At 45.5% G+C, this 27,843-nt stretch overlaps 1 long non-coding RNA gene across 1 annotated transcript in view; it reads left to right on the top strand.

The window, feature by feature from the left end:
- The window catches only part of LOC140257117 (uncharacterized), a 129,250-nt gene extending 101,407 nt beyond the window's left edge, over positions 1–27,843 (top strand). The window contains exons 3-5 of the long non-coding RNA XR_011904961.1: positions 25,401–25,502; positions 26,641–26,758; positions 26,954–27,843. This is a non-coding gene — a long non-coding RNA (uncharacterized lncRNA). The remainder of the gene's footprint in view (positions 1–25,400; positions 25,503–26,640; positions 26,759–26,953) is intronic.

Genomic DNA, 27,843 nt, shown 5'->3' with positions numbered 1-27,843 from the left:
CTCCAGTGGAGAGCAGCCCTGGCTGTTTGTTCGCTGCAGTTTCACTTGATTTGGAATGCTATCGGAGGCCCTTGTCTCACACGGTGGGAAAGAAGCACCTGTGCAGAAAGCTGTGAGCTTCAGGGAAGCTTGGAACCTTGGGCCCTGCTGCCCACAGAAGTGCTCGTGTGCTGGGGTTGTGTCTGAAGGACTTCGCAGCAGCTTCTTGTCCCAGAAAAAGGGTGGGTGTTTTTGTGAAGGCTGGGAAAGTTTTAGGCTCAGATTGTAACTGAAATTGAAAGGGATTTCTTCTGTTGCTATTTAAAAAGCAACAACCGAAGCTTGACTAAGGCTGTTTGCATTTGCTTTTTTTCCACAGTTCAATTATTACTGCTGCAAAGACAGCATTTTTTCAGTAGAAGTGAAACTCAGACCAAGGACCCCATGTTGGGAAAGCACGTTACCATCCAGGTAGCACTAAAGTAAATTCCTGTTTTGAGCAGTTGCCAAAGTGCCACTTCGTCTCTTAGGAGAACTGTTTAGGAAAGCGGGTGAAACCGATCAGAAACAAATGCAAAGCTGAAAAACAGTGATCAGTTGACATTGTTTATAACCAGAGAACAACACAAATGCTAAGAAAAAGAACAAGTGCTGAAATTCGATTTTACAACTTTTTAATTTTAACAGACTCGAGGTTGCAATTAATATAAGAAGTATGGGCATGGTACTGTTCATATTCCCTTATAAATACATTTTCACAGCATTGCAAGAAAGTGAGCCTTCATGTCTCTAATACCCTAATTGATGAGCGTTCTCATTTTCTTGCAACTTCTGTAATTAATCCAGCTATTGTATGAAAAGGGAAACTGTCTATACAGGTTCTAGACAACATGAATTTCCATGCCTATATTTTGTAACTTTTTAATTAATTTGTGTTCTTGAAGTAGCAATATTAACATAATTTGTTGCCGAGATTTAATCACATATGACGGTTCAGCTACTCAGACATTTGTATTTGAATAACTGTATAAGGTTACTCATGGGAGCACAATCTCCAAATATAACAGACTGGTTTTCCTTCCCAGACATCTGTCCTCCTGTCCTTAGCTAGCCTTTCGTGACTGCTCAGCAGCATGTAGAATTTATGGAACTATGACTCTGTGAAATACAACAGAGTTTCTGAAGGAATAATGGAGAAATTGCCTTCTGTGCCTGATTTTCCAATAGAGGACTGGGAGCTCCAACATGCTTCTTCTCCCCTAAGGCTGTGAGTGACCCTGGGCAGGGGTGAGCATGCAGCCTTGATGGGCCAGGCACAGTCAGGGCAGCAGCACCTCGAGCCTGGCACAGAGCTGTGCCCCAGCAGGGTATTGCTGCAGGCTTTTGGCTTCAAAAGTCCATTCTGTGGCCACCAAATGCCGTCTTGAACAAGAATAGAGCAGGGAGCTGATGGTCATGGCTCTTATCACTGCTTTGGTCAGCTTACCTGGGCTTTTTCCAGCCTTGTTGTAAAGCAGGGGCAACAGCAGCCTGTGGTGTTTTATGGAGCTCTGCCGAAGTATAATGATGTACTAACATTAGAGAATGTGGTGTGTAACACAAAGAATAAAAACTGTGCAAGTGCCAGGGACCATTACGATATCCTTTCTCTGGGTAAATTGCACAGAGACATAAGTGGTGATTTTTTATTTGTTTTTAATTTAAGTACTTCTATTAAATGGATTTTATACAAATGCATTTGCAGGCACTGGCTGTTGTCAGCATCTACATGTGTAAATGTGAAAGTCCAAAGCATAACTCAGCAGTGCTAATTCCTATTTCACTTCATGGGAAAAAGAAACAGAACAAGGAGTTAAGTGCCTTTTTTTTTTCCTCTCTCTCTCTCTCTTTTGCTGTGTCAATAATCCAACCAGTTTAAATGTATATTTATTCTATGTTTGAAATAATGCAAACTATTCAGAATGCTATGAGAGCTATGAAAAACACAGGGCTTGGAAAACTGGCAGTTTTTGTGGTTTTGGGGTTTTGAGTAAAGTTTCACAACCAATCAGCCCAGAATAATGTCCGGTAAAGGCATTTCTGCTTGTTGGTCTATTTATTTATTTACTTTGGCATAGTGAGCAAGACAAGGCATATTTGGATGAAGGTCAGTGAAAATATTCCAGATCTGTGAAAGGTTCTGATCCTGCAGGGCGCTGAGGACCTGCAGCTACCAGAGTGGTGCCCGGCACCCTTTCCAACCCCCAGAGGCAGTGGGCTCACACAGGGCAGCCTGAGGTACAACCTGCCTGTCTGGGAGCCTGCAGCCTTCCCAGGGATTTTGCACAGAAGGGAAAACCAATATTGGATCCATTTGACGCTTTACTTTGGCGCCCACTGGTTTCTGTGTGTCTCCTTCTCTGCTGGTGGCCCTGATCTCATCTGCCTCACTGTAGATGTACCCTTTGCTTGATATTGTGTGTCTTCCAGCAGCCTTCCCACCCCAGCTCCCAGCCTGTCCCAGCACGGCGCCTGAACTCTTAACCCAAGGCTGGCAGAGATGACTATGCAGCCTGTTGTTCACTGCTCCCCCTCCCCAAAATTATGCTAACATGTTTCTTACAATACTTTTCTCTTGAGTTTAGGGCCCCAGGATATTAGGAAGGCTTGAGTTCAAAAGGGAATGTCTGCCCAGGGGAACGTATCTTCTCATGTCTTTGCTCAGCTCTTCTAGGGAATTACTGTGAGTGTGGGCTCCCCTTGCTGGGGCTGGCTGGAGGAAGGCTCCCACAGGGCTGAGCTGCTCCTTGGGGTGTTTGGTGTTTACTGTCCCTCTGGGCTTCTCCCCCTGCTCTGCATGGTGATGTCCAGCTCTGTAGGGAGCTTCAACACATGAGGACAGGAGGCCATGAGTCCAAGGTCTGAATCAGGTGCGTCTCATACTTCAGCTTTTGTCTGTGTCTTTATGTAATGGACATTTTGCAAATATCCACCAGGTTTGACAGTGAAATCCTCTGCCTCATCCTGTGCAGTTACTGAGCACTGATCCCACTGGTTCAGCCTATGCTGGCATCACCACAGACTCAAGTCTCCAGAACTGAACCTTGTGAAGGTCCCTCCTGTCATGGTGACAGCTATCAGCCCTTCCAGCTAGTGCTGTGGGCACATGTGCACTGATGAGACTTGTGGGCATGGTGGCTGGCAGCACTGTGGCTGTGCCATGGCCATGTCATGGTGAGGTGATGGGGTGGCAGCTCTCAGCGGCTATCCTGGTTGGGAGAGATCCCAAAGGAGAAGCTGAGGCAGTTTTCTGAGAGTACTGCCACCTTGTGTCAGTCCATCCTGCTCTGTGATGATGCCACATCCTGGCACGGACTGACTGCGTTGTCTGAGCTCAGGAGATCACTTCGTGCCCGAGGTAGCTGTCTGACACCCCAGCTGCCCTCCTTTGCCACCTTGCACTCACAGCTGCAGCAGCACAGCCTGTCCATGTAGCCCTGCACAGTGCCCACACATTGGCCCGGGGCACTGCAGGGAAGCATCTGTTCCCCTCTGAATCTCAGATTTCCATAGCACGGTCTGGGAGTTCAGGCAAAAATGAGCCTGGAATACTGTCAGCAGTCACATCTGATAGCAGATCGCTCTATGCAAGATAGGAAGAGAGGTCAGAGGAATTTTTTGTTGATTTGTTTTTCCTTTTTAACCTGAAAGGTCAATTCCAGTTCTCCCATCCTTTCCTTTGGGCCCAAACAGATTGTTCAGAGCTACATGCCTCCATCGTGCACATTCTGTACTACATTAGTTTAATGGCACTGTCACTCTGAATTGCAAACTTTCTCAGCTCCCCCCTGTGCTGGTGAAACATGGCAACATAAGGAACATCTGTTCTCTTACCCTTTGCTGGAAATGGGAAACATCATATTGCATTTTTGTTATTAGCCTTATTTGGATGCCAGTGGTTTTGTTTCTAAACACATCAAGGCAGCTGAATAACCTTAATTGAGTACTACAGAAAAAGCATGGTTCCATGCAAATACAGCTGCCAGCCTAATTATTAGGACAATACTGAACTTCTATTCCTGAGATCAGTTCCAGTTCCTCGGTTTTTATATTGCTCCCTTGCTGCTGAATTTCATTATAAACATCCCCACACAAACCGATCTATAGTTAGGCAGTAAACAAGTTAAGGTTCTTAATTTTTGACATTAAAAAATCCAAACAGACCTAATGATTACAATGTGCATTTCAGCCTTTATTCATGCACAAAATTAATGACCTAATCTTCACTAGGAATACTGGTGCACTGCAAGCAGTGCTGGAAACTACCTACCATGAATAAATCTCTGTCTTGTGTGACTTCAAACAGTCGCCGAGATTTCTAGCTCAAGTTCATTAAAGACAACAGATTCCTGCAGCTCCTATGGAAGATGACAATATATGTAAATGGAACCAATTAATAATTCCCAGATTTAATTATAATGGATTCATTGTTATTGCATGATCAACTACAGCATGCAATGGGTAATTAGGGAAATCATATATATGCAATTCTCTAGTCCACTCATTATATAGAATCACTTCATAATTGAGTTTGAGGGCAAGTCAAAGACCAAGGGCACAACAAGGGTGCAAAAAGGGGCAGAATCTATTCCAGCAGTTTTGTTGGTCCCTCCTAGGACTGCGAGATACACTGCAATAGGCACACTTTGAATGAGCCTTAATGAGAATAGTTCAATTTTATCATATATTTAAGACTCTTTCTCCAGATTACTGGAGCATTTCAGAAGGCTGTTAGCAAGGTAAGGCTTGCTCTATTTTCCATCAGTTTGCCAAGATTTGGAGCAGTCTTTGGTGAAGTCTGAAAATCTGGGTTCTGGCTTCTTCTCCCCCTGCAGATTTAATTAGGGTGGTTTTTTTGTTTTGTTTTTTCCTTTTAGACCCTCAGCAGAATTCAAGGCTGCTTTGGATCTCCCGAAATGTTTGGTCTAATTCCTCAGAGAGATGTGCTCATTGTCACAGAACAATTGGATCTAGCATCACATTAGTAACAGTTTCTCTTTAAGAAATCCAGACTGTAGAGCAGCGGAGGTTTTGCAGGTCAGGATTGTGTTGTATCAGCAGAAGTTTTGTGGGGAAGCTTGCACAGCACGTGCCTGCTCTGTCTGGCGCAGTCCGTCATCTTCACAACTACTAACATTTACTCCGAATTTAAAGAGGCACAAAGGTCAGCAAGCCAAATTTAGGCTGGGGGGGGTATCTCTACCAAAGCCAGTAGGACTGATAAACTTGGCCTGGTGTTTGTTGTTGGAAGGGCAAATCTATGAGCAATTCTGAGAGTGTTTGTTTGCATTTTTATAATCACAGAATGAGGCAGTTTGCAGCAAAACATTGCATGCAACTCTGCTCTCAGAGCATAAGTCACAAGAGATGCCAGAACCACGTTTTTATCTAATGAATACTGGAAGTTTCTACCAGGATTGTGTTCATTTCTGTCTTCCCCAAGTATGTCCTCTCAGAAATGGACTCCCTGGACGATACAATCAGTCTGCTGATCTGAAATCTGAACTGGTGGTATGTAGCATGTTCTTCATAGAACACATACCCACCTAAATCTTTATCAGATCCCCTTGCGTTACAGAGGTCTCCACTTGGTGTGGTATAATTGTGGTCTTGCTGTGCCTCCAGCAACTAAAACAAAGGCAGAGCTGCATGTGAATGTTTGGATGAGTTGATATGATCCAGGATCAAAGAACAGGCATATAAAGAGGCAAAGGCTGTGAAAATGGAGAATGAGCACCATCCTGTTGAGGAAGGATTGCTAGGGCAGTTTGTTCAGCACTTCACTCAACATATTTTACTCTATTTTAACAAATCTGCATTAGTAATTCAGGAGTGGCTTGTCGTTTGGGTAGCGTGCATGATATGCTGCTGTTGTGATTTGCTATTAGTAAACCATCCTGAATGCACAGTCTGTGGGGCCTGAATTGGGAACTTGTTTTCTGCGCAGTTCTTCACGGTGCATTCCCCACTGCTACGTTTGGAGCTCTGATGAAGAGCACACAGACCCACGTCCTGTTGAAGTTAAAGGGTGTAGCCAGCTTTTCTACAGACCAAAGGAGGAAACTCCAATACACCCCAGTGTCCTGAGACATCAAACTGATGGAAAATCCCAATTTTTAAAATCTTTCCAAGCAAATTAATATGCTGGGAATGAATCTGAGACCATTCTTCTTCTCTGACCAGGCTGAGTAGTGGGAGTTTGCCCTGGCTGTGATTCATGTGCTTACAGAGCAGTGTATGTCACATACTCACTGCATGTGATGCCCAGGGCACCCACACTACCCAGACTGACAGTAGACTTGGGGAGCGGCTGCCCACTCTGTGCCTGGCAGCACCCTGCTGCTCCACGCTCTCCCTTCCTGCTCTGCAGTCCAGAACAACAGGGTGCCCCATGAGGAAAGCAGGCTGGTCGGCCTGCATTGCCCCATCGCAGAACGGGGAGAACAGGAAGCAGTGGTGACTCAGCCAGCGCTCCCCTCGCTCTGCTTTTGAGGCAGCACAGCCCCTCGCCTGGAGCAGGCTCCTCAGGCAGCCTGGTCCTTGGTTAAATGCACTACATCTGGTGCTGTTTGTTTCCTTTCAGTTTTTATCTAGTCCTTCTGGGCTTCCTGTTAGCACCTAATGCTGGGCAGGACGGCACAGTGCTCACTGCATGCTGCGAGTTGGCTTTGTGGAAGGCAGTAGAAGCTAGTGGGTACAGCAATGGGCTGCAGCACAGCTAGCATGAGTTTTGGGGAATCCTCTTTGCAGTTCTGCATGTCCTTGCTCTCCCACCAAGTTGACGTGTGAAGGAAGAAGTGCTGGGTTAGTGAGGGACCTCATGTAGCCTCATGTAGTGCAGTGGATCCTGTGTGTCTGCCAGGAAGGGCTGTGGGAAGCAAGTGGTAAAGACAAGAAAGTAATCTTTAACATGTGGATTCTGGTTTTTCTTTTTACGTATCTCCCCTTTGATTATCTTTTACTGTCACTGATTTTATAACTTTCCCCATCCTTTGTTTACTCATTTGAATATTTCCAGCTTTTCTCTGACCTGTGAGCTTCTGTTTTTTATAGGGTGAGCTTGTTTGCCAGGCAGGTTTTCCTCAAACTCTCCCAGTGCCAGTAATTAAGGGATTACTGTAATTACCTTGCTGGTGGAGATACGGAGTATTAACACTTAGGCTGAATGTGCCCGTTTTGATTTCTTTGCTGTGATGCTCTGTAGGCTTTGTGCTGAACTCTGCTCTAAATGAATACAAGTGCAGTGTCATTAATGAGAGCACTCTTACAGTGGGCTGTGCTTAAAAAGTGTCTATACCTTAATGCAACCTGATGCAAGCTATACATGCAAGTGTATTGCAGGCACAACATACTTTGTGGCATTTAAAAAATATAAAAAGAGATTCAGGCTGCACTCTGAAGCACTGAGTGAGCTGTGGGTCAGGTTCTTGGGGCTGCTCAAACTGCCAGCTGCAAGTCAAGATGTAATTCTTTCACTGTCCTTTGTCTGGCACCAACCTGAGTGCTCTGCTCCTCCCAGGTTGGAGAGCTCTTCTCCTTTACATTAGCCTTCAGGCTGCACAAGGAGTTGGAAAATATCACTGATTCTTTGTGGCCCTTCACTCCACGTGGCTGCAGAAGGGACAGTATGACATGTTGCTGAAGGCCCAAGGAATGTGGTGCAGGTGCAGCCAAATGGTGCCACTCTGCATCTGAGTGGATGCAGCACCAGCAGATGCACTGCTGTGAGTGCTAAGCAGAGCCCTGCCTCAGACCGAAAACAGCTCTGCTGAAGCTGCTGCTCTGTGGTTGAGAGCACCCAGCACACCCTCCTTCCAGGCTGGTTCTTGAGGACTGCTGCGCCTTCCCACATCTGGCTGTTTCATGTTTGGCCTGAAATGGCCTTTCTCTGAATGGCAGCTTTTCCCTCACATGCAAGCTCCCGAGGTGATGATAACGTTATATTTTCCTGCAAACTTTGTCTGAGCAGCTGTGTCTTGTTTTGCATTTCATCTGCTACAATTAAACTGGCGATGAAAACATTCAGGACCTGAATATCCTTCCACTGTGGTCCATACAAAGTTCTTATGCTCATGGGAATGAAATTCAATCCTCAATTTTCATTGCAGTTCATTATACTTCAGTCTGCATTGTGCCCTACTCCCTTTCTAAACCAGCTATAAAAGCATTGGTGCTGTCAAAAAGATTGTGTGTGAACCGCACCAGGGAAGAGCCCATGTCCTAAGTATGTGCTCCTTGCTCATAGGTGACCAGCTTAGATTGGTGTTTACTCAGAAATAATGGGTGTTGCTTCTACAGCCTTTAGTTTTTGTTGGTCTCTGTGCTATAGAGGCAGTATGTTATGTATGCCATCTCCGCATGCTTCCTGTTCCTGGCCAGCTGTGGATTGATGATAGCATCTTCAAGTTGTTGGACTTCCTCTTCTTGTCTTCAATCTCTTTTGGTTTCAAAATGGCCCCCACATTTACGGTTACCAACCACAGCAGTCAGATAGCAGCAGCTGGGTGGCCAAGCAGACAACACAGTGAATTTAACAAACCAAAAATTTACCCTTTAGATGGTATAAGAGGATTTAGTGCCAAGGTTTGGTGATGCACAGAGTAATCTCTGAAATGCTTGGCAGTTAATATCTTGTGTGTGCCAATTCTTGACATTTTCAAGTTTGCAACAGCTGTACCTGTAGGAGTAGTGTTGACAAAACTACATTTATGCTACATAGTGTATAAATTCAAAATGTAGTAAATACAAGAGAATTATATACTTCTTGAATGCACTTGATTTGCTTGTGATCGTAACATGTTTCTTGCCCTAAATCTCTAGGCTACCAATCAGAAAAACGACCCATTTTATTTAGTTAACACCTGTGCTCAGAGCCAGGCTAAAGCAAGCCTAACGTAACTATCCAGTTCTTTAGAAGCAAAGCCACAGGTGATTTTACTTCCTCTTCCTTTCCTTCTTCGTTACAGTCTGGTTTCACAGGGCACAGAGCCTGGATGAGCTGCAGAGCAGATGTTTTGAAGAAAGTCCTGGCCAGAAGCCACTTTGTGTCTGTTGCTGGTTGGTTTTGTTTTAAGATAGAGAAGGAAATGTACCCTATTATACATAGGTGTTTCTTCCAAGACGTATGAAAAGTAAGAACAAGTTAGGAAGTGCAGAATTTCTTCAGCCAGGTGCTCAGATCTCCCCAGCTGGGAGCAACGCCAATGCCTTGCATAGCTGCAGCTTTTGCATGTGTTAAGATCATGAAGATAAGAGGAATCAATCAGAGAGCCACTGCAGCAGTCATCCACTGAGATAGGCTGCTCAGAAACTTCATGACTTCACCTGGGAAAGACATGATGGGTTTGGAATTTTCTAAATGCAGCCAAGTGAGCAAAGCAAGGAAATGTTTATGTAGTTTGGGATGACGAGGAGGCCTATAGAAATGATGGAGAACGTCTTCCTTAGGAACAACATAGGTGAGAATGAAAGGCTCAGAGTTTGGATGAAGAGCTTCTAATTTTAGACAAACTTCTGGGTGGTTTTGCAGTTGTAAGCATGATTGGTAGAGATCCCAGGTGGGATTCAAAAGGATGTAATGGGGGAGAAGCAGGATGTAGCATCAAAGGTCACTGCTTCCCACAGCTGCTATAGCTGTATCTGCACTGGAGACTGCTGTGCTCTTGCTGCTATTACTGTTGAGGACTAATACATGAGGGAGGCATACCCCAAATTGTCATCCTAGGTGCCTGAGCCCAGCTGCAGATCTGCAGGAAGCTGAACTCCTTGCAGAAGGATGCTGTGGAAGAGAGGTATGTATGGATGTCAGGAGAGGAACAGATCATGAGTTTCTAGTGTCTGGAACTCCTGCTTATCTCTCAGAGACACTGTAAGCATGAGAAAATCTTGGTGAGTGAAATCCGGAGCAGCACAGACCTTGATTACAGATGGCAGCAATGACACTCTGCTGCCATTGCTGGAGCACACACCCTGTTGTCAGCATGCTGCAGTGGGAGGTGAGCAGCAACTCTGCAGTTGAGGGTGAAATCTTGTTTCTAAATTGCAAATGTGAACACAGTTATAATTCTATGTGGTTGGCTTCATAGACTAGAGCTGCAGTGCTGGTAGCAGTCTTTGCTTCTGAGTCTGTGTGTGAACTTTCTTCAGCCATTATCTATCGGTGTACCTTCAAGATGCCTCAAGTTGTTGTTTTCCCCTCTCCGGTCCCAGATTACGAGCTGTTTTATTTAGTTCTGTTTTATTGTAATAGTTTTATTTAAGACTGTTATCTGCTCAGTGTTTCATTGTGAGGGAAGTGGTGTTTATCGTTCAGGAATCGTGGCCACAGCCGGGAAATCTATATTCAGTTCATGATGTTTCCCCACACACTTTATCTTGGGCTTTAACCCTGCAGAGTCTGAGTGCCTTGAGCTAAAGCCAGTTGGAGCTTGGTATGATCAGTATCAGACTGAAGGAGAACAGCAGAGGGCTTATCTTCTTTAATCTGCTATCTCGTCATATCTCTTGCTTCATTTATAAAATGAAGACTGTGTCATAAATGATCCTTTATCTGCTTGGATTTAGAGTTGTTCAAGATATTCTGGTCTCAATCATCTTCTGTTGAAACCTTCGTACTTTCTGGGTTTGATCCAAACCCAATCAGGACAGATCAGGACAAACTCTTTCAGGCACTGGAGAGAGCCTGGGAAAGAATATTCTGTGCAAGTCTAGTGGCAAAGCTGTTCTTAAACTGCCTCAGAGCTATGCTGTATCTGGACCTCCAGCCCCAGCGTGCTTGCAGCATAGCCAGGCTCCCATACGGTCGATAGGAGATCCATCCTTTGCAACTTGCACCTGTCTCCTCTTTTTTGACTCCGTGGGCCAGGATGTAGATTTCACATCCTACACCACATTTTGCAACAGTAGTTTCCTCTTGTCTGATACTGACTTCCTGCAAAGTAGCTCCTGCATTTATTTTAGCTGTCCTTGCAGAGCTGCCCACCCAGCAGAGGGGGCTGCCACCAGCTCAGCATGCAGGGTGAGCCCACACCATGCACCCAAAGTGAGGCTAGCAGCTCTGGCGCAGTGTGTTGCAGTGGCACCCACCTCCCTTACTGCAGTGCCCTCTGCCCTTAGACCCTGTGTGTCAGGACAGTGATCCAGGAGGTGAGAGGCAGTGCCTGAGCTGCTGTGCTCTACAGTGGCTGCAGGGAGACCAGTGTGGTATCATTAGCACAAGTATCATGGCCAATATCTCATCAGCCTAGCCATTAGTAAACAATCTGTGTGTTACACAGTCTTTTCATCTCCTGACTTGACGGAACTACTCAACTGTCCAGGAAGAACTACAACTGCTAGCCAGGAGTGGTCAGATACTGCCTTTGAGCACACTGGGGTTTTGTTGTGCAAAGGGCTGCTTCCCTCCCACTCACACCCTCGAACTCAGAATAGGGAGAAGCCAACCAAGGGGGAAGGAGACAGAGCTCTGCCTCATCTCATTGGGCTGATAGAAGCACTCCCTCTGCCCCCACCTGATCCCTGTGACCTGGTGATGCAGAAACAAATTGTCATTGGCAACAAACCGTGCTGGCCTGCGAGCCACAGATTAGCTTCTGAGAAAGCCTGACGTAACTTATTACGGAGTCTAGAGGGAAGACACCCCCCCAAACGCCTCCTCCCTCCTCTTGATTCAAGCATTTCAGTTTTCATGTAGTAGGTGGTAGCAGTGAACGTGATACACGTGCTCGAACAGGCACATTTACGTGTGAGCCAGGTCTTGTCTCCATGCCGTCTCTTTTTTTTATTTCCCTTTTGGGACTGTGCATACAAATATCAGAGATGCTGCACCAATGGGAGCTGTAAAACCTCGGCATGTTTTCAGCCCATATGTAGTTTGGTTGCCACTGAGTATTGCATCAGAAAACTATTTAATAATGGTGAAAGAAAGAATACTCTTTCTCTGATAAGAATAGTGTATTCCCAAGTGTCCAAATTCGCTACCTTTGCTTAAGCTAAGCAATACCTTCTTATGTTATCAAAAGCTGAATACTGATTTTTGCCAAACTGGTTTAAGTCCAGCATTTCCCACTGGCTTCGAGAAAGGCAATCTGGATTCATCTCATTGATTGAGAGTTTCAAAGCAATCACGGCTTCACACTTCCAAAGCTATTACATTTAATCTCATCAATATGAACTGAACACGCAAGCAATGTAGGAACAGTAACAAATGGGGGAAGACTGCTCCGAAAGCCCAACAAGACCTGCCTTTATCAGCCCAGGGTGTATAAATCACTTTCTTTTCCAGCTCATTTAACCTTGGCCAGTGTCTTTATGCCTTGGTTTGCTTTGTTTCCAAAAATGTGTCTAGCCCTCTTTTGATGCATGACTAAGGATCTCTTCTATCACTGACTCTGTCAACTAGGTAGTATCCCAGCCCCAGCTAATTGTGCAATTCTGCCTCAGTTTAAACATATTATTCCCTATTTGCTTTCAAATGAGTTATCTCAGAAACTGCGCTGGCACAGTGAGGTTCCTTTGGCTTTCTGGTTTCTGTAATACTTCCTAAGCACTCTAACTTTTCACTGTTTTTTCTGTGCTCTGTCTGCATCCTGCCATCAATGATGGGGCTGCCATTTGAGTCCACCTGACAGACAAGAGGGAAGGAGTGTTGCTTTTTAATGTGAAAAACCAAAAAGTCGGTTCAGTGTGAGTGGTGCCAATGCAGAGGGGCTGAGGAGGTGCCTCATGCTGTGGGAGAGGGGCACCTGTGAGCTCCTTTAAGTCATGCCTTTGCTGTGTTCTTCAGTAGCAGCTGAGAGCTCCAAGCCGGAGCTCAGGAGTGTCTAAAGGAACAGCAGCATAGTGTGCAACTGTAGCAGGGGGGCTGAGACCAAAAGGGGCTTTGAGACAAGCTGCTGGCATGAGCTCACTGCAACAGCAGTTCATCTGAGAGAGGCTGGTCCAGGAATGTATCAATGTAAAGGCTTAAATGGACCAATTACCATTAAACCACACTCTTGAAAATTAAATCAGGACACTCCGTATAGTGACATTACTTCCAAAAGGAGATAACTTCTGTCGTGCTGAGTCTCAGATTTGTGGTGACTGGGACACAGCACTGCTGTGTTACCCCCTCATGTGCATGGGGGGATAGCAGAGCACATGTATATTCTTCCTGGTGCTTATTTCTGTGTACCAAGTGTGAGAAGATGCACCAAGTAGTACTAATGTGTTTTAAATGGAGCCCAGTGTACCTTAGGTGATCGGCGCACATATTCCAGCACAGTGTGCTGTATAAAGTAGATGGCATCATGTAGAGTGCAATTATGTAGATTTTCCATAATGTATTGCTGTTCCAGAAGACGTTGTATAAATCTCTGAGGTTTTTTTCTGCAGAAATGTCCATTTTTTGCCATGACTGCCAGCTTGCCAGGCTGTTCTGTCATCTGCTCAAAGCTTGTTAGGGCTTTGGAGCACTGCGTAGGAAAAATCTCTTGGTGAGAAGTGTGTTGTGAATTACAGCCTTGACAACTATGAGAGAGTGCATGCTGAGGTGTAGCATTAATATTCATATGGGAACAGATGTCTTGGCTATTAGCCAGGACACAATCTTGTTGTGTTAGATGTTCCAGAAGAAAAAACTGTGGTTCCTGGCTCTAAGAACTCTCGGTCTCTATACTGCAAGTAAGGAAGATCTGCTGGTTTTGTTCCTCAGATAGAAAAGCAGCAGTCTCTGTGTCCATGTTGTTGACAACCCAACAGAAAGCATAGAGAGCAGAAGCTTGACTCATTGGCATGGGTGCAAGAGCTGTTCTTTGAACCCACTGCACTCATGGGAACAGCTTTCTTGGAGAGGTGATTCATCTCTGGGGAAGTCCAGGATGAAGCCTGGACACTGCCTTCTCAAAAGGGACAGCTGTGATCTCTTACACGGGCTCCTCCCTGACTGTCGTAGCACTGAGGATGACTTGCTGCTTCTGGGAATGAGCTACGTGGTGCAGATCTTGTGGACATGCTGCCTCTATGTTGTCAGCGCTTAGTTACTAAAACTGGGTCCCTCCATCCAGAGTCCCCTTAGATGGAGAACAAGTGCAGGTGGGGAGACAGAGGACAGTATGTGAAGCCTGGAACCAAAAGGTTCTGCAGCAGATTGTAGCATAGAAGAGCCAACTTTCCAGTGACGGACAGGCCCTGCAGGTTAGTTGTACTTTAGACATTTTCTTTGGCGAATGTGGTAAAGTTTGAGGGATGGAAAAAGAGGAGAAAATAAGACAAAATGGAAAATTTAGATGGATGGTGTTAGACAGGCATGCATCCAGCTATTGGAAAGGCAAATAATAAGAGATCAGAAAGAATACATCTTGAAAGAGCACAAAGATTTGGGGAAACACAAAGACCTTTGAACGATGCGACTCAGAGCAGTTTACAGAGCTCTAAGCACACAAAACCCATACTTGGCTACAGAAGTTCCTAATCTGGAGATGGCTGGGGGCTGGAGAACACTCAGGGGAAAAGCTGTATGTGCTTACCCTGTGTTCATACTTCTCCCCAGGCATTTTGCTTTTGCCACTATTGGAGACAGGAGTTAGATGGACCTTTGGCCTGGCTCAGTGAGGCGACTGTCATGTTCTTGTGCCCCTTGTGTTGTGAAAGAGTTGGAGTCCTTGTGGTGAGTCGTGCGTTCTTTAGCACAAGCTGCAGGATAAACTGCGCTTAGCACAGAGCGTTGCTGAGTCAGACACAGAAGGGACCTCGCTGGCATTCCTCAGTGCTTTGTGCATTACATACTGAACATCTCATGAGAACATTCCATGTTTCCCCAAAACAGCTGGGCTCTTCACAAAGATGGCTGTACAGAGGGCCAGCAGGTTGCTGCTGGTGCTCCCATCTTCTGCCTAGGCTTCAGTAGGATGGCAGCACAGCCCTCCTTCTCACAGCTGCTGTTGCTGTTTGAGCTGAGCTGCGGGGCTGCCAGGGGACCTCTCCTGAGTCACTGCCCTCACCCCTGGCCCACTGCAACCTTGGAGCCTCCGCGCTTTGGGCTGCCAGCCACCGCGTTCTTGTGAGACTGCTCTTGTCTCTGGGGGCAGGGAGGCCTTGGTGGAGCTGTTGTTCCTCTCCCTTGGCTTGCATCTCGGTGGCTGGCGACATCTTGCTGAGTCCCTGCTCTGGCCGTTCTGGCTGCCTTGCTCCTCCCTGCTTCCTTGGGCTTGGTCTTCATGACTCTCTTGAGGCTGTAATTATCTCCCATGAGTAGTGCCGGAACTATCCTGTTTTGTCTACCAGGAGGGATCTCAATTTTTCCATGAATACTGTGGCACTTTTAAAAAATAATTGTCTCCTGAGGAGGTAACAGTACTGCTCACCTCCCTTCTGCTTTTCCTCTGAGAGAGGCTCCGTTTTCCCTCTATTAACAGGTAGGAATAAGGGGAATATGTTTCCAGAGCAAGTGGGAGGACAAGCAGGGAAGAGCAGTGTTTGTACACATATACAGTAATTTCTGCTTGGTGTGTGCATACATATGCACACGAGCGACATATATCAACAAAACATTTTTTCTAAGGTCAATACTTTCCTCTGCCTGGGAGAAACAAGCCTTGCCAATAACTGGATTCAATTTATAAGAAACTAGGTGGAAATAATGATGAGGAAATGAGAAAAATAAGCTTTTGATGAAATAATTAATGACTGGTTGTGACACAATCTCACAGCAGCAATCCAAGGCTCAGGGAGATCAGAGGAGCCCATCCGCTGCCAGACAATGCTTACCATGCAAAGCCAAGTAGCCTCCTGTTTGCAATTTAAAATCATAACCATATACATGGACTGCAGTTGGTGGCAGCTTGTTTGTTTTAAGTTCTCCTAACAAAGTAACAGCACTCCCTTCGTCTCATCTGTAGGAGGGGAGGACCAGTGGGTTCCAAGCAGCTTGTAGCGTGTAAGACAGGTCCATCTCCAAGCAGCTAAAGCCAGGAGATGAATGTTTCAACATGTGTGAATTATTCTATTGCCACCAAACTGAACAGAGCTCAGCTGCTCACAGATCTGGCCCAAAAAACTGAAACCAGTGACTCTCAGCTCTAGATGCCTGAAGAAGGGTGGGACTTTTGACTGCAAAAGGTGCAAAGGAAAAGTAAAACGCTTTATCAGCAGGCTTGCACGTGGTTTAATAGAATCCTCACCCCCTTAGCAATATTTTTTATGGACCCATAAGTGGATGAAGTTGAAAAATACCCGGCCTAAAATAAATACACTTTTCAGAAGGCCAAAAGCTGACGTTCCATTCGCCTGTCACATGGAGATGTGGGTGAGCTGGTGGCAGTGGGTTGGCTTGGTTCAGGAGTCATCTTTGAAGTAAATCTCCCCGTTGTCCCCCTCCCTTGATTCTGCTGTACAGTAACATGGTCTATGCTGTGCTAACTGGACTGCTCTGCCTGAAACCAGATGCTCCAAACGGGTTCTGACTGCCAGTGGGCGGCTTCAGAGCACACAGCCAGGCTGTAGCTGGTCTGACACCCCCAAATAGCAATGATGTGGACACTCACACCATGCATTTCATGCCATTCTGCTCTGTGCAGCGTTACCTGCCAGGGCAGCAGAGCTGTGCCACCATCCTTTGCTCTGCTCCTGGGAGGCAGGCGGGCAGTTGGCCAGGCACAGAGCTTCCCTGCCCCAGCTGCTCCGCACTGCTCCTGTCCTGATCAGATGAGGTGAGAGGCAGGAGGGGAGGCAGCCCACTCCTAATCGGTTCCAGAGGTCCTGTTTTTCAGCTTGGTCAAGGCACTGCTGAGTCATTTTCATGCAGAATGAGTTATGGCTGTGTTTAAAACCTCTCCATTATCCATCAGTAATCCAGTGCTCAATCTTGTGTTCTAATGCTGCCCTTCTAAAGCGCAGATTTATATGTAAAACACTTTGCACTTCGGTTTCCTCCTAAATAATAACTAACGTTTTTTCTTCTGAAGGCTTTATAACATTAGCTAACTGGTCCTGACAACACCCTGGTTTTCCACATGCACAGCAGAAATCTTGGATGAGCTTCTTAAGGCTGGTGTTTTCAATTCTCATGATTTTATTGTGAGTGTGGGGTGGGCTTTTTCTTCAAGTCTCAGCTCCTGGAAGCACACGATCACATGACTCTCACATTTTTTATTTATTTATTTTTTTAAACAATAATTTTCTAATTCTTCAGTTGCTGGGAAAAGCCTGAAAGTGTTATCCAAATGCACTGCGAGGCACAGAAACCAGATGCCAAACGATGGGAAGCCAAGCTGGATTGCCATTTTTTAATCTCTGAAGTTTTAAGGCGATCTAATCCTGCTCTGGGTCTTTGTTCATGTTTTCAGAGCACAGAGGAGCCTGGCATTAAAAAGGTGAAGGGAAATAAAGACAGGGATTGGGTCTTTATTAGGTTAGGGATGCTATGCCCATCTTCTGCATGTGCTTTCTGATTCTTGTCCTGCCTCTGCTTCACTTTCCACATGGCGACTAGTCACGTTCCTCACAGCAGTAGAGAAAAGCACGCACATAAATCTTTGCTGGAATGGAGCAAATTTTTAAATCAAATCAAATTTGCACAAACAAATAGGATCAAGGTTTTAAACTCTTCCAACTGTGACTGTGCGTTAGTAGGGTGCAATATGCCCTGGGCCCGGGCAGGCGGTTTGTGATGCCCAGTGCTACTGTAACACAGCAGCCATTGGTGCTGCAGCTACTACCAGTAACACAGATTTGTTAATGTTGTGATTGCAATCATCTGCTTAGAAAAGTGCATTAAAGCTTGTGGTAGGCTCTTCTTGCGCTCTGGTGCTGCAAACCGGCTATTTCCATATTGTAAAAGGAACTGAAAGTCAGAAAGCGATAAACTTACTGATTTTGTGTTTCTTTTACTTCCTTATTGCTTCTGCCCTGACCTATTTAACTTCTGCCATTGTTTCCCGCTGACGGTGTGCTGCGTCAGAGGCTGCAGCTGGCCGCCTATGGGATGGCATTCAGGTTTTTCTCACTGTATTCTCAGTCCTGTGTAATCTTTGCTGCTGTAAAAGTGCTGCTGCTTTTTTATTTATACATTCTGCGTGGGGGGAATCTAATACTATTTTAATTACTCTGTGTGTCTTTATCCTTTAGCTATGGGAAAATCTCTGCTAGATTTTGAAGTCCAGAACTTCCCCAAAGGAAATATTTCCCAGCCTGCTAGATCTTAGTGATACAAGATCATTGTGATATTAATTATAAAGCATACTTTTCTTCATTTTCTTCTGTGGCATCTAGACAAATATTTCTGTGGCTCCCTGAACAAATCCCTTGTCCCTCCAAGCTGGAGAGCTGCCTCCCTCTCACTTCTGTTCAGCCCAACAATATCTTCTTCTTCTTTCTAGCGTTTTAGTCGTAATTGCTGCTTTTTAAGCCATTCAGCCCGTTTGCTCCCATGTTTACATACTGAAAAAAAAAAAAAAAAAAAGTATTTGAGGTAGGATCACAAACAGCAGTGGTTTCTGCCTTGTGGTGTGCATTAATACATTACCGCACCTTCCCATGCTGGGCTGCCAGCAGCAGCCGCAGAGGAGCGCTTTGTGTCGGCCACATGGAGCTCTGCCATGAGCGCTCTGTTGTGAGAGCTGATGGGAGGGCCAATTGTTTGTTTCAAGTGTTGACCACAAACTCACTTAGACAGGTTTTGTCTAGGAATCTAGAGATTCCTGTATTACAGTCTTCCTGGGACCAATTCTCTGCCCACTTCCCTTAGAATAAATCTGCATGATTGTGTTAATTTTGCAAATCTTTATTTTTGTTTCAGTTTGGCGTGTTTCGAGGCAGATGACCCTGGTTTACAGTTGCTCGTATCAAAGGCACTGCATGCTACAGACAGAGCAGACCGCAGCCAACAGGGTGATTCTCAGATACTGATGGAGAATGAAAATGCAAAAGAATAACGGCAGTGTCTAAAGGGAAATTTTCCAAGTACAGGAGGAGAGGCATACTGCAAGGAGGAGAGGCATACTGCAAGGAGGAGAGGCATACTGCAAGGAGAGGAGCCTTCGTGAGTAAAAATTAAAGAATGATTGTGCTTTACTGAGGAAAGTGACTAAGACTTTAGGTAATGAATTTGCTGGTGAATTATTATAAAATACGTGAGAACTGCCACGAGGTCATACTCGGCAGGGAGCTGACTCCCTGTTAGACCCTTTCCTCTTCACTTCCAAATGAAACAGGGTTTTCCTCTTCCAGAAGTGCCAGAGCTGAGCTGAGCAGTGGCAAGCAGCGCAGGTACCCAGGGTGTGATGGGGCAGTGCCATGGCAAAGCCAGGCTCTGAGCAGGAAGCACACTGCCACAGTTCTTAGACAATACAGTCAAGGAGGGAATATATTTATATTGGGATCAGTTAACATTGCAATTAGCTATCTAATCAGATGGGCACATTTTTCACGCACTTTCTAGCATGGACAGAAAGATGGGATACTATGTCAAAAGGCTGTGATTACATCACAGGGACCAATAACAAATTTATGAACTTCTATGTGTATAATTAATCTATCTGTATCAGGTGACTGATTGCTCATTTTGATATGTGTATGTTCAGTAAAGGATATGCAGGAGTTTGAGAGACGGGTGGATGGAAATATTCTCCAAATCCAAACAATTGTTCAGTCTTTCTAGAAGAAAATTTGAAGGGGAAGTGTCAACTGAAGTCTACTTGAATTTTGGCAGTCTGTTAGGTCTTAATTGCCTATATAAAATGGGGAATAGTGGCACTTCTGCATCTCAACAGGGTTTCTAAAGAGAGCTGCATTAAGGGGCATGAGATACAGGGGCAGTTCAGCAAAGAAGGTGGTCTGTATATGCAAGGTGAGCAGACAGCTTTATAGGGTGCAATGGCAGAAAATATCTTGCTGAATTGAGGCATGGGAAAGGAACAGCTATGGTACCAATCCAACCAGTAGGGCTTTTCTGTGTCCTTCCTTGATGGATTTACCGTGCCCTTCTGGTTTGGTTTCCCTTCTGTAGCTAGCTCTTCAGATGGTGCATTCTGTTGTGATGATTTAACACACACCTTACAGTACTCAAGGTGGATTGAAAGATTTATGTTGCTGATTCTGCAACAAATATGTCAAGTTCCAAATGGGCTCCCAATGACTTCCTGTATTATGCTGAGATAGTTGGTCGGAGGCATCTTGGTGAAAGACAAGGCCAGCCTACAGTCATATCTGGGCATGAGTCAGATCTGCCGCCTTTCATGCACTTTTATTTATTGCAGAGACAATGTGTTTCACTCACAGCTTTCCTTCTCTGACAACTATTCATGCAATTTAAATAATCTGCACACCAGTGTTTGGACATTGCCCCGCTTTCTACTTGTTTGTTTAGTGAAACTGCCGCATAACTGCCCCAGCAGAGTCCAGAGTTATAAACAAACTTTGACTGCAGAATGTGTGTTTAGTTCACTTTTCACCTTGACACAGAGCCTCTGCTTTCTGGAGGAGCAGAGACACTCTCCAGAACACATCAGCACAGCACTGTGCACACACCAATAACAGCAAGCTCAAACTCCCTTGCAGTAAAACATGGCTAGAGAAAGGCAACAAACACAAACGTGGCATGCAGGGTTTGTTTTTCATAGAGTGCATGATTAACTTTACTGTGTTAATTCATGTAAGAATTAAACCTCTTCATACTTTTGTGAGAGATAAAGCTGCTGTGAGCAGACTGGCCTAAAATCTCATTTATGTCACTCTAAATCTGGAGTAACCCTCCCAGCAATAACATTTGGAGTAGATCTCCATCGAAGTCTCTAATAATTAATTTGTCCCAGTGTGGGTTCTTGATCTTTCCGCATGCAGCTGCAAGCCTGAATGTTTGTCATGTGTGATTTTTTTTATTTTATTTTAGGGGCAGGAGTGTTTGCTAAGGCTATAAATATGTAAATCCAGTCAGATATCCCAGAACACAAATCCTGTTCTATTGAACGTTTTAATCTGAATGCGCAGCATCTACCTTGTAAATGCAATGTAAAGCTGTTCAGGACGGTCCAACAAAGGTAGGACAAAAACATAGTTAGGAGGTCTGTTCTGTGATCTGTGTGACAGCTGTGACTGAATGACTAATAGCACTACCAGGAAACGGCCACCATCAATTCTGCAAAGTTAGCAGTGCCTTTCAGAAATAGGTTTTTCAGGAATGTGTGCAGGCTTCTTGTGTAGTGACTTGGGGGAGCTCTCAGCGGTACCGCTACCTACATGGAAAAATAGGCAGATCCTGAAAACGGTGTGTTTGCACCACTGAATTCATTCAGAGACTTTTTTCTTTTCCTGAAGGGATTCCCTGCAGGGGAGCTATTATACATGTTCTAGCCTGAAACATGAGCTGACCAGAGAATGGAAATTGTGTTTCACAGACAATTTTGAGATTTTGAAATTTGTTTTCATTCCAATTCAGAACAAAACCTCAAAATGTTGAAATTCTCCACAAAGGAAAATTCCACAAAAATAAATAGTTTGGGCTTCTTTGGATTATTACAACTTTTAAAAATGCATATATTATGTAGAATCAAAAATCTAAATGCTTTGTTCCAAGAATTGCTGGCATATCTTCCTCCAAATGCTCTGGGTAAGAGTAATAATTCCTCAAAGCACTGCGATTCTGACACAAATACATTTATGAAGGAAAGATGCTCCATTAATTTCCCATCTGAAGTCCATTAGGCTTCCCATTGCTGTGTTATCAGAATGTCTTGCACTACAAAAGCTCTACAAATTTCCAGCTCCAGAACTGTGATTGACAGTATGCCTCATGTGGTCTTCTCATTACATGTCTGTGCTGTGGTGAGGACCAGAAAGTCTCCACTGATGTGAGAGAAGAGAGGAGAACTCAGTTTCTGAGGAGAGCTCTGAAACCATGGGACAGTTGATGTGAAGCTGTTCTTGCTGCCACCAAGCCCCTGGCACTAGAAGTCCTCTCCCTGGCAGCAGAGCAAACAAACAGGCTGCTCAGTGGAATCAGCATTGGCTCCTTCCATTGGATGGAAATGACCCACATGAGGAATTGAGCCCCTTCTTGGTCACTAGCCGAGCAAAGTCCATGGTGAAGAGATTCTAGGATTCTTTAACAAATACCAGTGTCAATAGCCTGTATCACAGAGCTCAAAGGAGATGCTGGCGATGTGCTTTCAATGCCTGTGCTGAATTTTGGAACAATTTTGTTGTTCCAGGGTTATCTGAAGGGAATTGTGTTTCAGCTTTCATCCATGCCTGAGTAGAAGCTATTTCCTGCATTTTCGTTCTGTGCTGTTTTTCTTTGTGATTTCTTTCTGGCTTTAGTGCATTAATTGGTGGTAACTGCAGGCTTGGTGCTGAGGTGCTGGACGTCCATAGCACGTGAAAGAGGTGCTTCTTTCTGGGGGTGATCTCAGGGATTGCAGTCTCTTACCCTGCTCAGGGAAACAAAGTTGTGAGTACATCCGTGAGGATACCAGCTGTGATGTTTGCCATCCCACCTTCATTACCTGTATCTTGCCTCATCTTGCTGTTTTTCATTTGGTCAGGGAGCCCCACAGCTCACATGCTAACCCAGATTTGGGCCAGGCATCCAGCCTGCCTTATGGGACATGTGCCAAGTAATTCTTTATGGCTAGTCCTTTAAAGCCTTATGTCTGGCAGGGTAAACTGTCAGTACGCATCCAGAATCCTTGTATAGGTCAGTAATGTAGATCAATAGGCCTTTCCCACTGTGAGTAACAGGAACATGCGTCTCCAGCTGAAGATTTCACAAGGAGGAGTTTCAGATAATATGATTGTAATGGCTGGAGTATGATATGTCAGCACAGCAGCCAGGGATTGAGGAGCCATGAGTATCGAACTGCATTCAGTGCAGAGGCGGTGAAGGCAAACGCCCACCCATACTGTCTGTGCTCCCATCCCTCCTTAGGGGCACAGTCTGAGGAAATGGAGCTAAAAGGCTTTGGGAGTGCTGCCACCTCTTCGCTTCTGAGAGTCAAAACATATTTGGTACGTGTCACAAGCAGTGACAGTGGCAGGCGATGAGGTTATTGGATGGTAAACCTGGTCATGCAGGTCTAGCGAGATTCTTGCCCTGTGTGCTGCATTGAGGAGGGACAGTGTTTGGGTCCCTGTTGTATGTACACAAAGCCAGAATGTTGTCTACAAGTGGCACATTCGGGCTCAGTATAATTCTAGGATATGTTTTTCTCTTTGGGATGTTTCTGAACTGCAGTCAGCGTGCTCCCCACTAGAAAGTGACATGTAGGAGCCACCCTCTGTTGTTGAAAAGTTGATAGAATGTCTGTACAATATTATGGTCACCGAAATATGTCTAAACCTAATTGGTTGCATGTGGGATTGATTGCTCTAATATAAAGAACTGAATGCACTGAAGACCTGCCAGAGGTTGCAGAAAAAAAAATCAAAGGAAGTCAGATATAAGGCCAAATGTAGCTTTAGCAACTGCTGCTGTAGCACTTCAGTGGAAGGGCTCCCCCAGTGCAGAGCTGGGATCTGTCAGTGGGAGCATGGAGATGGACCTTGGCAGGGCCTGCACTCACAGCCATGTCCATTTTCTGGTGGCAACATGGTGGTCTGGGCAGCTGCATGGTTTCGTTTTCAGACAGAGCCAACAATTCAGTGCAAGAGCTCAAAATATTTCAGCTCTCTGGGAACTAAACATTTCTCTTGAGAATTTTATGCATTTCATGTCTTAAGCCATTGTCAGAAACTCTACAAAAGCACCCAGAAAGAGGCACCAACCTTCTTAGTAACACTGCAGCCTTTCAGCTTCAACAAGGACTAACCACTGCAGAGTCTGTACCATCACTTTGTGTCCCTATACCACAGCTCTACTTTAAGGTAGGAATTCACCATATTACCAGAAGGAACCATTGCAGTGCTTGTTCCAAACCTAGCTCCCTGATGCTGAGCCCTCACAGCTTTGCACAGGCTCTTGCTTATTCCTAGAGTCTGCTAAGCTGTAATTGCATGACACGGCCTGCTACATCAGTTGCAGCCCTGTCTAGGGGGCAAACTCAGAGGCTTTCTCTTAGAAATTTGTCTCACATTAATGAAATATTCTAAGGCAAATAAATGCCATGAACTTTTTTCTATCATTTAACTGTGTCATCTGTTCTGTGTTCATTAGTTGTCATCTCAGAGCATGAAAAACGGCTCTGATCATCACTGTTCAAAAGCACTAAGTGTTGCTGAGGCTGGAGCAAGCACAGCTCCAGTGTGCAGAACTGCCATGGAGAGAGAGAAAAGCTTCACCCCAAGCTGAAGGCAGAGCCAGGAGAAGCTGCCCAGCTGTGTTACCTGGCCAAGGATTGATACAACACCAAGAAGCACTTCTGAAGCTCAACCTATGCCATGCAAGATGGAGCTCATTAAACAACACAAGATGTTGCCATTGGGCACACAGAAGAGAAAGGATCAACTTCCACACTTGGACTTGGTCTCCATTTAAATTTTTGCAGAGAAAGCTATGATGGTTGATAGCTATTAAAGGTAAAGAAAGGCAGTGCAGCTTTAAGCAATGTAGTTACGCTGGCAAGGAGCCATATGTAGACAGTCAAATCTCCTTTCTTCTGTTGTGCACCCACCAGCAGAGCAGTGACTGTCATTCAGGAGCACCCTCCAGTTTGGTACCTTCAGACTCACCGAGGTGTCCCCAGCTGGGGCAAGAAGGGAAGAGGGACTGTACTGAGAAGCTGGAGCAACACAGGGTGCTGTGAGGAGCCTGTCTGTATCCCTGCTCTTGCCTTGCCAGCAGGCACCATAAGGGCTGCCAGAAAGCAAATGCAAGGAACAAAAGCAGAACTTTGCAAAACATCAGGTTTGATCTGCAACTGATGCCTGATAGCTTTCAGTGGCACCTGTGTAAAGGGGTCTGACTCTGGATGGTGTAGGACTGCTCTTCCCTCATGGGATCCAGATGAATGAGCTTCTCTTATTACATGTACAAGGAACTCTTGAGATATGCCTAAACACAAGCCCTGTAATTATGGTGCATGTGTTAGCAAATTAGACCAAACTGAGCCAAAGGCCTTACCAAGGTATTGGGTGACGCTGTGCTACGTGCTTGCTGGCTGAAGCTGCCCGGTTGGCGAGGGCACAAGGGCAGCTGTCTGTCCATGCAGCTTTCATCCCTGCCCAGAGCCCAAAGGGATAATGTGCTGATGGACTGAGGGCCCTTGGCCATGCCGCTAGCACATTTAAAGCCCTTTATTTCCTCAAACAGCAGTGTGTTCAGACACGTGCACAAAGGCTTTGTCCCTTGGCACTCACTAGCCTGCAGCGGCTCACTGAGGGCTGCTGGGCTCCTGGCAGATATGGGGCCTAGTGCTGAGCACTCAAAAAATTCCTCTTCAGATCCAATTCTGTTTATTTTGTTGTCTTTGCAGATCGAGACACCTAAAAGCCGCCTTCTGAAGAGCTCTGTGTTAAAACCCACCAAACGCTGCATGGCTGAGCGGTGACTCAGAGTGGTGCTTCACTCCCACAAGGTCAGTATGGCGGAGCTCTGATCCATGCCTGGCTCTGGCTGCGTGTTGGGCCCACACTGGTGCCTCCAAAGTACTGAGAGTCCGTGGCAAACAGAAGCTGAGAATTACAGTCAGACCTTTTTTTAATTAGCGTTTCATGAACTAGTACTAATTTAGCAAACGAGTGCCCTGATTAGCTTGATTATAGCAGGAACAGAGGGGAAGATATGGGATATCAAGGGTCTGACCAGAGACCTGTGTGCCCTGCTGGTACACCGTGTGCCCTGCAGCCAGAGCACACAGGGCTGCAGCAGGCACAGCTCCCCTTAACCACATCACCTCCTTGCACCCACCAGCTTTTACCTAGTCAGTGTCCCCACTATCATCACAAACCCCTACTGCAACTGGGCAGTGCCTCATTGATGCTGTATGTATCTCTGCTGCAATGTCCAGCTGAACAAAGACATTTCCAGCTGCAGCAGTGGTGCTCAGGAAGCAGCAGCCATGTATCTATTGTCCAATTGCTGCTTTCTTTGCAGCGGGGATGACTCCTTGACATTAGGCCTATGGAGTCTGCCTGTTAATAGTAGTTTAAAGTGGTCAAGAGGTTACGGCAGTAAGGAATGTTAGTAAAAATGTCTCTGTGGAGTTTAAACAACCAGTATTTTAGGCAGGGCTTGGTGGGTTACTGTCCCTGCACAAACAACTAGAATGTGAGAGTCTGGGCTGGGAAATACTTAAACTGTTTGGAAAAACTTGTTTTGTGCAGCTTGAGAGCGTCCCTGGAGGCTGTGGCCCGATGCCATGACTCCTGGTAAAGGCTGGGCTGCTGTAACAATGAAGCTTTTATGGGGAAGCTGGAGTACAATCAGAAACTTTTTGGTCCCCGGGGATTATGGGGAGGGGAGTTCCTGGGTTCAAGATGTCTGGCACATTATGCACATTTCCACCAGGATTTGGGGGTGTTCTATGGCATGCAAGGTATGCAAATTGCTAAATGTGTTTTCAGTTTTGCTGTGTTGTGCTGTCTTTGTTGGGTGATCATTTTTTCACCAGTGTAGCCTGAAGACAGGATGGGTTCATAGCACGAGTGGAAAAGTGTTGTTGTCTCACAAGCAGTGCTGACCTATGAAGAGCTCATTATATTTTCATCCTCCAGCAGGCTCCTAGCTGGGCGGCTCCAGATTATTCACTGGGTAACCTTCCTCCAGTAAGAAGTGTCCTGAACTGAAAGGCATCTTTGATCGACCACTCCTTACCAAAGCCATCAAAACTTTGTGCGTAGAAACTGTCTTGTTCCTCATTGCTATTACTTCATCTCGATCATTTGCATGTTCTGTATGGCAGATGTCAGCAAGAGGTCTAACGACTTGCCAGACTGAAGTATCCACTCAGTCAGCATTACAGTATCACTTCAGACCTTCTTCGAAGGCATCACACCACTGCTAATTAATTTGAGGGCTTTGTTACAGAAGGGAAGGCATTTCTTTATGGAGAGAGGCTTCCTTTACCAGAGGTGTTTGCTGGAAGGAGCAGGGCAGGATGGGCCCAGCAACAAAGCAGGAGGTAAGGGGCTGTTCCTAAGCACTGCCACCCTGCATCTGTGCAGGTATCTGGTCTGGGAGTATTAACCCTGATCCTATGCCTGTTGAAATCAGTGACATGATTCATGCAGACTGTTGAAGGGGCTATCAAGAGGCTGAGGAGCAGCTAACAGCCCAGCCTGGCAGGAACAGTTTGTACTGCAGTACCCACATGTGCCACACACTGGGCTGGATGGATCCTGAGTTCTGTGTGGGTGAAGGAAATGGGTCTCACACGATCAGGGCCTGGGGGTCGAGAGCCTGGTGGTCAGTCTATTTTTCTTGGATGACAAAGATGTAGTTACCAAACTGAGACTGCCTAGAGGTGCTCAGGCTTGGTGGGTTTTATTGCTGGAGCCTCAAGGAAGCAGCCCAGTGATGAGGGGTCTCCCTGCTTTGTCCCCAGTTTTGTACATCTTCTCCCTTTGCTTGCTGAGGTTTCACCTCGGGCCTGCCTCCAGTTTGGAAACACTGAATAGCTCTTAATGACAGCAGCACAAACAAAACCCTATAAAGACAGGATTTGTGATTTACGTGGGGTTAATTACCACAACAAGTATGTTTATTCACTTCTCTAATAAATCCTAAAGACAGGAACAAGTACTAGCTTGAGCAGATTCATCCTGTGCATACGTTTTTTGTCACCATTTTTGCAAATCAGTGTGTGCAGGACAGATAAAAAGAGATGACATTTCTCCCATCATGTAGGCACTAACCCATAGCCCGTGTGTGCTCTTCAACCCACCAATGGCATCAGCATTTACTTTAGATCTCTTGAG

The sequence above is a fragment of the Excalfactoria chinensis genome, chromosome 11 (assembly GCF_039878825.1).
Source record: "Excalfactoria chinensis isolate bCotChi1 chromosome 11, bCotChi1.hap2, whole genome shotgun sequence".
NCBI lineage: Eukaryota > Metazoa > Chordata > Aves > Galliformes > Phasianidae > Excalfactoria > Excalfactoria chinensis.
This window is presented reverse-complemented; position numbering and strand designations above follow the sequence as displayed.